This window comes from Lactuca saligna, chromosome 4 (genome assembly GCF_052625555.1).
Source record: "Lactuca saligna cultivar CGN05327 chromosome 4, ASM5262555v1, whole genome shotgun sequence".
Lineage (NCBI taxonomy): Eukaryota > Viridiplantae > Streptophyta > Magnoliopsida > Asterales > Asteraceae > Lactuca > Lactuca saligna.
Window position 1 is genome coordinate 64108857 of NC_136420.1, and position 12170 is coordinate 64121026.

Sequence of the window (12170 nt, forward strand, 5' to 3'; positions counted from 1 at the left end):
CACCTTATCTAACATGTAGATATTCTTGAACTTTTGCCAACGCCTTTTCAGCCCTTTTCATCTTTCCTTTCGCCTGCAATCACATAAAGAAGATCAGGATGTTCATGTGAAATGACCAAAATACCATTGGTTCATGTAACTCATAACAATATAGGATTGTTCTGTATAACTTACAAGAGCTAGCTTCTTTTCAAGCAATCTGACAAGAGAAGCGTGTCTGGAAACCCCTAAATCCCTCCTCATTTTCTCAATCTCCTCCCTACTCCGCTCACTTCCCCACCGTGAGGTGGTGGCCATGGTCTCTGCGAGGGTCACAACAACTAACGGGCTTTTGATGGAGTTTTTATGAGTCAAGTCAATGAAAGTCAAAGCCTTTTCCCATGCTTTGTCTTCATCATATTGTCTATTAGCTCTTATGTCTTGTGCTTCGATCAATGTCTTTGTGACATTAGGGGGTAAAAAGTCGTTACCCCTCTAAAAGATGATATAGTCCTTGTTTCTAGAGACTAGAGTCCCTCCTGTCAGTATATGGATCAAACAAGCCAAATGGACATTTTAGTAATTTTTAACTTGAGAATGCAAAGAAAGAAGTGGTTATACTATGGACAAAATGCAATAAACAACAATATAGTTTCTAACTTTTTATTATTAAAAATTTGTACTTCTTTTTTTCCCTTATTACAACATTGTACTTTCAAATTATTCCTTATTAGAGCATTGTACTTTCAATTTTTTTACAAATAATAGTAATGAGTTTTGAATTATGATTACATGACACAAGTTAACATTCTCTATGCAATTAATTCTCCACATAGGATGTACAAGTGTATTATGATGTACACATGTATTATACAGCTGACATGGAAAAAAAACATTAGCATTCTGTTTTATGAAAATCCATCCATATCAGAAAGTCATATCAAAACCATAATATTAGCTTTTTGTATTCTTTTTTAGCTCTTTGTATATGTAGATATATAACTAATCATGGGTTATTTTAATATGCAGTAGAGAAAACAAAAGCTTCCAAGAAAAAGTCCTCACAAAATTGCTATAAATTCAACTAATTTTTTATTTATTGAAACGATTCATAGGTGTAGAATTGGGCCAAATGATGCTTGTCCTAGTTTCCTACTATTTAGAAAATGCAAATCAATGTACGAACTCTCAAAGTGTACAAGTGTATTGAGCTTGGACTAGGACTTAGGGCGTGTTTGGCAAAAGTAGCTATTAGCTGGAAGCGAGTAGCGGTAAGCTGGTAGCGGGTAGCTGATAGTGTGTAGCAGGTAGCTGGTAGAGGGAAACTATAGCTTTTATTTGTTATATGAATGTTTGGAAAAAGTAGTTGGAAGCTTTTGAAATATATAAAATTACATAAAAGGACAATTGATTAAAAATAAATAAATATGTAGATATATTTTTAAGGGTAATTATGGAAATTGATTTTAAAAGCTCAGGAGCGTTTTGTTAAACGCTACATGAAGTAGCTTTTAGAATCGGAGCATTTTGTTAAAACTAAAAGCTAAACGCTCGTACTGCCAAACGAAGCTTTTTGTTTAAACTATAGCGTTTTGTCAAAAGCTAAAAGCTAGAAGCTCCCAAACGCTTCCAAAAGCTCCATGCCAAACACTCCCTTGGTGATGAGCATTTTCAGCAAATATGCTTAGTAACTGTGAAATTAACTCCACTATGAAAGAAGTTTTAGTTTGAGACTTTTATTTCTTATTAGTAAGATAAAAATGACCTAGCTATTACAAAATTTTATGTTCGATTGTGTTCTCAGCTTCCAAGTTTTTTATGATAAAGCACAGGCGATAACTAGTGTCTAAATATATATGTCAGGAATTGGAGTTCATTGCTCAAATAAAGAAGTGTCAAGGTTCACCTAGGAATCCAGAAACTTGTCCAAGTTTGAAGGATTTTGCATGTATGGTTCATTTATTTCCTATTGAATTATTTTTCTTGGTGTCCATCTATTAATTTAATTTATGTTCATGTTAAGGTTTATTTATTTCCTATTGGCTGAAGGAGTGATTATGTTAGTTTGGTCCTTACTGGATTTAACATTTACTGTTGTTACTTTTATCTAATTTAATTTCATTTTTCATACAAGGTAATCTAATAAGATTTGAAGCTCACCTCTACATGTGTTACACTTCAGACTTGGTTCCTGAAGTTGCTCGATTTTGGAAGATTGAAGCGAGTCATCCATTCCTAAATTTGAGGGGGAGAAGGTTATGGTGCAAAGTTATGTATGTATGACTGTGTAGATGGTTTGACTCATGTAGACCTACTTGCATGTGGTAGAGTAGCCTTGTGACATGATATATATATATATATATATATATATATATATATATATATATATATATATATATATATATATATATATATATATATATATATAGAGAGAGAGAGAGAGAGAGAGAGATGTAAACACCTCTATATAAGGTGGGTTCCATACCACTTATAGAGGTGTGCTTGAGAGATGTAGTTCATAACGATTAGTGAGTGAGGTATTTATGAAGTTCTAGATCTAGTACCTTTTTTGTACTAATTTACTATGATCGAATACACCTTTTAGCACCCAAATCACAATTTTCTTTGTGTTCTTTAATTATGCATGCCAAATCAAATATTCATAATTCACATCAATTGGTATCAAAAGTTGTAATAGTGTTTAACCTACAATTAATGCGAATTTACACTTTATGCCAAGTTTTGCAGTTATGATAGTGTGTCGCATCTTAGGCTGTTTTGGGCGCACCGGCTCACTGCAAAATTTCAAAATTGACAATTTCTACCCAAATTTGTGAAATTTTGTCAAAGGCGGTCCGTGAACGAATTCGAGGTTTTGAAGTTTTTTTGTACTTTCCAAAGTTTTTTGCAAAATGTTTATGCCATGTGTTAAGGGGGAGATTGGGATAGAAAAATTCCGATTTCAAGTGCTTTCTCATTCTTTTTGGTTTTATAATCATTTTTCTATTATAAAAAAGGGGGATAGATTTAGATATGGAAATTCAAAAGTTGAATTTTTTATATTGCGCGGACTTATAGACCGATGTGATCTCGAGCATTTGAAAATTATGAAGTGATTTTATTAGAGATTTTGAAGTGATTTGGGTTTTCCCAATTCATGATGAGTTTGGATTTATTGAAGATTTTTGGGGTGTGCTTTTACGCTCAACTTTTGGATAATCTTTTGGAGATTTGGATACTCCTAATTACCCTTTGATGCTTGGTTTGTATGGTCTCACACTCTAGAACCCAGATTGAAAATCATTGAAGAATTGAAGATTTGAAGTTCATTTCTACAAGTGTCACGTTTGAGGCTCGGTTCATAAAGTTGCTCGATTTTGAAAGATTGAAGTCGGTCATCCATTCCTAATTTTGAGGGGGAGAATGTTAGGGTGCAAAGTTATGCAATCACATAAATTTGATCTCCAAAACCATTGTTTCGTACATTCTCCACTCAATTGAAAATGATGTTGCATATCCGGTGAAATATATACAAGCAAATAATAAAAATAGATTTAATGTTGATAATTCTTATTGCAAGACATGGAATGGTAGGAGAAAAGATAGAGACTAGTTATGGAACTTGGGAGAGGGCTTCAAATCCTTGTACAATTGTGAAGTGGTTCCATAATCCAAATATCTCATCACATGTGGCAACATTTTAATATATTTTTTTGGGTTGCTATTAATATTATAACTAAAATAAAACGAGTTTAGATTTTGAAAATACAATGTCTTTATAAGTTAGATTGAGCCTACAATGCTATAATTAAATAGCGTGGCGTTAACCATTGGCTAACCGGTGTATCTTATATAATGAAAGTACAATATCTTAATAAGTTTGATTTTTTTGTCGAGTATCTAATTACAAAAAAAAGTACAATGTTTTTAAGTGCAAAAGTATGAAAAAGGGCAATTTTGAACAAAAAGAGACATTTATTTCAGACATCATGTAATAAGTTATTTCATTGGGTGAAACGTGAAAGGTGCAATGAACCACACATACTGTGAAAAATGACTAATTGTATTACATTCTTTTTTTTTTTTTTTTTTTTTTTTTTTTTTTGAGGAGTGAAGGTGCAATGAACCACACATACTGTGAAAAATGATAAAGCTGTAACATGGACAACCACAAGCTTACCATTAAAAAACGTGTAGTTAAGAAATTGGTAATCAACATCAATGTCCCTATGAATCTTGAAAAGTCACCACAAATGCAAAGTTACTAATAACAAAAACCCAGAACTAAGAGCATGAAATTGTCTTTATGATGAAAAATGACAAATGGTAACCTTTATATCTAACACATTTATGCAAACAATGAGATTATAGTGGTCAAATAAAATAATTCAAAAACCACCTAAAAGTATGAATAAAACACCCAAAACCAAAGGCACTGGATGTCAAATTGATGTATCAAATCAGAAAAGCCCTAGTCATATAGAAGCGATGTATCATTAATATAACACGAAAAAAGATGTATGTACAAATTTTTTTAAGTAGTGTGCTTTGAAAAAGTAAACATGTTTGGTTTTGGATACCAATTATAGAGTCATAACCTCAAAGTTTTTATAATTTTATAATTAAGATAGTTTATTTTCTAAATCTTACCAATTGCATGCAACATTATACTCCAAATTGTAAGTTATATATTTTCAAAATCTACCCTTTTATAAATGAATTACAACAGTGCCTTCAAACAATGACCATAAATGTGAGAAAAACTTCAAATTAAGGATCATTACTGATATACCATCTTAGGGACAACAAAATAAGTTAAGCAATTAAAAATCTAAAAATTTATCTTGACGTTTTCCACCTTTTGCGTATTCCCTCTTCAACCCTTACAATAATACAATTTTTTTCTCCCTTTCCTCTTTTCTTCAAAATCCCTTTCCAATCACCACAAAATCCTTCTACAGAAGCTGCATAAGTTAAAAACAAAGTAGTATTAGTAAAAAGAAAAGTAAAAACAAAGTAAAAAGTGAGTTTCTAGAAACAAACTATAACAAATGGTAACTCCCTCGCATCTTTGAAAAAGCCCAATTATGCGAATAAGAAATAACAATAGAAGTAGAACCCACATTTGGTCCGTGTTTAAATGTAACAATGTACTTTCAGACTACAATGGCTTAATAAGAAACAAATTAAAATAAACAAATAAATAAAATCAAATTTACAATTTATGCCCATGTCATGTATTTTTGGATTAAGTCCACAAAAAATCTTTTTGAAAATTTGATCCTGTTTTCAATTTTTTAATATTTTTGGTCCTTCTCACTACCACCATTAGCAAAACATTATTAAATACATGTAAAATAACCATATTACCCTTGAATATAATCTTTGCACCTTGAATCCTCCAAAGGTCAGAAATTGAAAGTCTATTCCACTGGTAATTCCAACACCTATAGGAATGCCAATTTTATCCTTCTTAATGCGCCTCACCTACGTAGAGTTTCATCAAACAATTCAACCTTTTGATGAAGGAACCATTTTCCTCCATATGTAATGAGTTCATTTCCATTTATTGGTAATTAAAAATGGTATTTTTATTTAATTATACTACAAATCCATAGAGTAGAGAACAAAAATAAATAAATAAATAAATAAAAATAAAAAATCAAACAAAAATCAGTTTCTTAAGTTAAATTATACATATACTATCATCAAGTTTATGTATCTCACACCCATCAAGCCAATAAGATGATATCTCCCTGAATTGAATATCAATTTCGTAACTCGGGTGGAATGAATAATAGTCTTTTACACAAATTATATAGAACACACGAATTAGTTCTTAATAAACAAAAATCGACAGCAAATTTTTTTTTACCTGACACCTGAAGTTGAAAAGCAGATGCTGTACTCATCTTTGTTGTCTTTCTGCTTCTCTTTTGATTCCGATTTCAAGTCCGACCTGAAAGAAATGACGTTTAATTTGAAGAACCTGATCTTTATTGAAAAAAAACCTAAAATTAGAAAGATATTGAAATATTATCGCACCAAAACTTGTTGAGAAATCATTTCCTGTACCAAGAGACAACAATTGCAGTTGGTGGAAAATTCCAACTTCATCAGTCATAAAAATTTTTAGGCAGGCATTATACAACTTACTTACCATGATATAATATAAAATAGATTAGAAATTGAAAAATGATTAAGTTTTCTGTCATCAAAATTTTAGGATAGAAAATCTTTTAAACAGATGTCTGTATATTTTCACCACCTTTGGTTGTAAGTTGTAAATCCCTATCCTTACCTTCTTCCCTAAAATTTCTAAAAGTCCCTTTTTGCCTACTTTAAAAAACAAAACTGAACTTGGACAAAAAAAATTCAAAAACCTGGTTCGAGCATTTTATCGAGCAGTTGAAATGCATCAAGAAAGTTCCTTTAAAATCTCCCCAGCTACCTCAATAGTTGTCTCCGAATTCAGTACCAAAAGAAATTTATAGAACACAGGAAAAAAAAAAAAAAAAAAAAAAAAGACGGTGCTTTGTGTAAAAAAAATCGAGTCAAATGATAGAACATGCGTAAAAAAGATGGTGTTTATGTCTAAAAAAACCGACTCAATTTCGAAGCCAAAGGGGCATGTAATCAGAATCGTCCTCCTCCTTTGCTCTATCTGACCACAGAAATCATAAATTTAGAATTTAAAATGTGGGTACAGTTTAACAGATTAGAGAGGAGCTGGAAGCAAAACGTCTGTAAAGATTTTTTTTTTTAAATCAAGGTGCAGAGATTTTGAGGTGGTATTTTCACCCTAAATCTTGGGAGGAGAAGACCAATCAGTGAACTCATTGCCGTGAAAAAGTAATTGTAACAATAATAAAGAAAGTGAACTGAAATCGCTACCCCTTTCATACCTGTAACCTGAGTGGGGGTTGCCGGAAATCAACAGGCTGACCGGTGACCGACGAGTATGGTGGTGAGGAAACCACTACAGCTTTCGTGGTCTCCTTGTGCAGACCGTAAGTAGTGAAGGAGCGGGACTTTTTTTGGGTGCATAGAGAGAACTGCATAATGAAAGAAGAAAAAGATTAATGGAAAGGATATGAGAAGGTGGGTTAATAGAAGCATTAAGCTAACATCAGTTAAGGAAACCTCAGTTAAAGAAACCTGATGAACAGTATCATAGTTAAGGTACTGTTCATAAGGATTTTGTGCTTTAATTATATGTTTAATTGAAGGCATCAAAACAAAGAAAGCCATGAATTACTGAGATTTACTTACATCTTGAGGAGAGATCTTCAGGCAGCTTGGCAGAGTCCTCTTGCATGGCATAGCTGATCTGTAACACCCTTGTTGTCAAACAACACATATCAAGCATGATTCCACCAAAAACAAAGAAAAAAAAAAAAAAAAGCACATTTACGCTATAGTCCTTTAGGGTTAAAAAAACATAAAATAAAACTAAATTGAGAAACTAACCACATTCTTCATCTTTAACTGAAAAAAATAATCGATGAAACGAAGCACGAAACTAAAAATTTATTGAATATTGGAAACCTGCAAAAACATGGTCGGCTTCTTCATCAATCCGAGAAACTAAATGAACGCGACAAAACCGGAAACTAACAACAAATCTAAGCATGCCAAAAATGGACCTTGAAATCTCCTGTTTACCAGCATGAAACAAAAATGGACGATTGTCGCTTCCATTGCTAGGGTTTTTCAAATCAATCGTAACAGCTATTGCGAGAAGACGTGTCTGTGGTCGGGACTTTGTCGCTTCCGAAAACGTTTTTTGTCAGTCTTTGCTTTCATTCTCTGCCAAGTTTGAAAGTGTTTTTGATTAATTAAGCTAGATTAATATTCATGTATCTCATACATTATATAGACGAAATATTAATCAACGAAAGCGATTTTATACGATCAATCAAACGATCCAGATTCTTTAAGGTCGGTGTTCTGATAAAGAAAGGGAACGGAGAAGAAGGAAGAGCATCAATTGAGAAAAAAAAAAAGGATTACCTGATGATGAAATCACGAGATAGAAGAGTAAAACCTGCAAATGCCCATGAAAAATGAATAAATTTTCACAAATCATACATCTTTTGTCGTGTTATTCGAAAAAACCTAAATGATAGTATCATCTAATGATGGTATAAATACAGAGATTACCTACAGAGATATGGTGGTCATCACAACAATTTCGCTCACATAATATAATCCCTGATTTAGTGCTTATTCCTTGGTAACCCTTAAGAGGGAAACAGATTGTGCTGTGAAATCAAATGGATTCGAAAAAAATTGAGTTATGATCACAGGGCATGCAATATGGTAGAAATAAAATCTTAAATGCGTTTAAATGTGTGAAGGGTATAACCGTAAATCCATTTTTGGCTGAAAATGATTGTGGGAGAGACATGTGTAGAAGAAAGAGTCTTTTATTAAGATAAGATAGGAAATGATTTTTATTATTACTGTGTAGGAGGTGTAAAACTTATGTATTATACGGGTTGATTAAAGAAAATAAAATACTAAAATATAAATAATAAGTATTTTTTAAAATAAAATTTTGAAATAAGAAATGAATAAACATATTAATTGCAATTTAGTATAAGATTGATTACATTTGATACTTTGCATATATATATATATATATATATATATATATATATATATATATATATATATATATATATATATATATATATATATATAAAAGTATAAGTATTATCTGGCTTTTTAATTTTAAAAATTGAAAAAAAACCATCAATTGATATGTGGATATTATTTAGGGTAAATGACATAAAAACACTCTTTTTACACAGAAATTCGATTTTGACACCGTGTTTTTTTTGTGTCAATTTTGATACTGTGTTTTCCAATTTGTTATAATTCTGACCACTTGACCGGTTAACCAGGTTACATGCTGACGTGGCATGATGACGTGTCAGTTTGATGATGTGGCATGCTGACATGATATGTTGACGTGTCAAAATTGATTTTTTTTTTCACAAAAAACACTAAGTTTTCACTTTTTTTTCGATTTTGACACTAAGTTTAATTTGTTATTTCAATTTTAACACTATGTTTTTTTTGTTCCTATCGAACATCATTTATCAAATTTTATTCAATTTTGTCTATTTTCCATTTGATACCGTATAAATATATTTTTTTCTATTACATTTTAAACAGTATAAACATATTTTTTTCGTTTAAAAACCACATTTTTATTTAAATACAATGTGTTTTTTTTCTTACATTCAAAGCATTAATTATATCATGAGAATCAAACTAACCATAAGCTTCTAATAAGATGTAAAAATTTGATGGGTTGCAAATTTGATATCCGAGTTTTAATCGACTATACGCCTCCAAACCTCCAAACACATTTTAAAGTTGCATATTTAATATAAAACTAGAAGGAATCCAGTTGCGCCGTTGGCGCTGATTTGAATAATGTTTGGAAGAAAAAAAAGCTGGAAATAACTTTCTGGAAATGCATTAAAAGTTATATATAAATAGAATTTCTTTACGTTGCAATTATTGATTACATTCCATGATAAAATGAAAAGAAAAAAAATTAATAAAATACGAAGATCATCCATTAACAAAGAGTGATATTGAAAAAAGAAAAAGGATAACAGGAGTACAGGACTTGCCTTCCAATGTTGACCATGCAAGACTCAATAAGGATCAGTGTGACAAGCAGTTGTTAAGATATTTTTTAAGATTACTTTGCTAATGAGAAGAACTGTTTACCCTGTAAATAAAAGATGTGTACCATATCCAAACAAATGCAACTGGATGAGTTCCATTGAAGCAATCTATGAAAATAAACCTGCAGAAAGAAAGAAATAATAAAAAAAATTAACTAATTAATTAATAAATTATAAACATTAACCAATAATTCTTGAATTATAAGGTAAGTATAAACACCCGATGATACTTGAAGAGGTTGTTTATAATGGTCAATCAGATTCTCTCCAAGAGATCATGATGCGTTAAATTTTTGTCTAGTTGATCTATAAAAAATCAAAAAAACACCATTATATATATAAAAAAACAAAGCGACACACAATTACTGTACAGCATACTCACAATCTACATGTAAAGTCAAGATCCTTCAACGCCTTCATCTGCATAAGAAATTTAAGGTTATTAGCCATAGCTTACACAAATTTTCTTGTTTGTTCAAAAGTACAAGGGTATTATGGTCAAAAAAACTAAGTATACTTGTCATTTAGGTGTAAAAATAAGTAAACAAAACAAAATTTCAATTCATTTACTTTGGGACTGTTAAAGATAAAGAGATAGGGAGATATGAAGGAGTTGGTTTAGCACATTGAAGAGAAGGATCCAACAACCGAGCTATTTGTCTTCAAATCAAAACTTGAAATGGAACCTATATATTTATTACAGGCTTAAATTATTAATATTAATTAATTAATTAATAAAAAAACAGAATAATATAAATCTGATATTAGTTATGAATATGTGGGCTTATTAAGAGAAATTTAAAAAAATAAAAGATTTAAAAGAGGAGGCATCATAAGGCCTGATGCACCAAAAGGGTCTTGGGGAAACATGCCTCCAAAAGGGAGATCCATTGGCCCAAATCCATAACCACCATTCATGTATGGTGGCATGCTGCCACCATATGGCCCCATAAATGCATCCATTCCAGGCTTCATCCCATTCTAGTAAGGGTTGTAAGGGGAAGGACCTGGCGGCATCATATAGTTTTCAGCTGCAAAGTCTTGAGATGCCCTCCACTGCATTTTTGCTGCTCAGAATATAAAAAATATAAAAAAAATGTCAACAAAAGATCCCATATGAACAATTAAGAAGCTACTAAAGGTATATAACAGTAACTTCAACTCTACCATTTGGCATGTTAACCTTCTTCTTTTTCTTATTCTTTGCTGAAAAGAAGAAAGGAAAATGTAAGCCAATAAATTCATACTGAAAATTTTATTAACAAAAAGAAACAAATTTCACTTTATTTTTTATTAAAAGACAAATTCGTCATAATAGAAATTAAAACACAAACATGTTTGTTCATTGGCTCAATCACACCAAAGGAATGAGATTGAACTCCATTCCATTCCATTTCCTACCAAGCAAAGTAACATATGACATATTACAACTTTTGCATATTCTAATTCTTTTAACAGATTTCATTCCTTCCAAAAACAGATTCCATTTACCTGCCTCACATCATGTTTCAATTCTAAAGAAGATATACTTTGTGAAGACAGGCTCGTATGCAGTAATAACCACTCTATCTCAACTCCTTCGAGTCTCAAATTCGCCAAGTATACCTAAATAAATTTATAAAAAAAATTTGGCATTATTTAAAAACAATTTAATGGTGGATTGAATTATGAAATTATAAAAGATACCTTCACTAGATTTTGTGCTTCTCTTCCTTTTTTTTAGAGATGGCCTACAACAATAAAGTTCTGTAAACACAATATCCAAAAAGGGTGAAATAGGAATTTTGATAGTTTAAAGGCTAAATCATAAGTTTGGTCCTTTTGGTATTATACTGTTTTTTTAGAATCATTAAATGTAACTACTTAGCTGTTATTTATTATAAAATGACGATTTTACACCACCAAACCCAGAAAAAAAAAGTTACAAATTTGGTCCCTTAAAATCTAACTACCCAACCGATTTTTTTTTCAAAAAACACGACTTTGCCCTTCACCAAACCCCCAAAAAGAACATTAAATTTGGTCATTCTGGTACACTAATCTTTTGGGTCCCCTTGGTGGTCTATGTATCGTTAAATCTTTTATAATTACGATTCTGCCCTTCACAAAACTTCAAATTGACTTCTAGAAAACTTACCGTTGGGTTAGTGGCCAAAAGATCATCTCCAACAATCTGAACTTTGTCATCACATTCAGAAGTTATCTTGGCATATGCAAGAAAGTAGATCATTTATAAAATAAATAAATTTAAGATGTGAAAGTTGAGACTTTACCATTTTGACTTTAATGTACACCGACTCTAGAATTTTTGATTATCTTGAACTTAAACTACAACTTTCCAGTTATGCCCCTCCCTTTCAAACTCTTTAAATATCTGCCCATTTTGACTATCCTCTTTTTATATGGTTAGGAAGAAAAGTTGGTGTGAATACTGAATAATAACAGTCTATTTATGTTACTTTACACATAGAAGCAAATACTATT

General features: G+C 31.3%; 2 long non-coding RNA genes across 5 annotated transcripts; both read right to left on the reverse strand.

The window, feature by feature from the left end:
• Positions 1-4691: 4691 nt before the first annotated feature.
• LOC145038570 (uncharacterized) lies at positions 4692-8282 on the reverse strand. Of its 4 annotated transcripts, none has more exons than XR_013679443.1 (9): positions 8147-8282; positions 7993-8026; positions 7626-7788; positions 7450-7527; positions 7252-7319; positions 6885-7034; positions 5855-5938; positions 5350-5466; positions 4692-4943 (listed from the first exon to the last, which is right to left on the reverse strand). It is a non-coding gene; the product is annotated as an uncharacterized LOC145038570 (long non-coding RNA). The 4 variants fall into 4 exon arrangements; XR_013679442.1 differs by having other exon boundaries at positions 8143-8276; XR_013679444.1 differs by lacking the exon at positions 8147-8282 and having other exon boundaries at positions 7252-7309; positions 7993-8085.
• Positions 8283-11227: 2945 nt separating this feature from the next.
• On the reverse strand, positions 11228-12170 carry LOC145038571 (uncharacterized). Its single transcript, XR_013679445.1, has 3 exons — positions 11824-12170; positions 11373-11416; positions 11228-11291 (listed from the first exon to the last, which is right to left on the reverse strand). It is a non-coding gene; the product is annotated as an uncharacterized LOC145038571 (long non-coding RNA).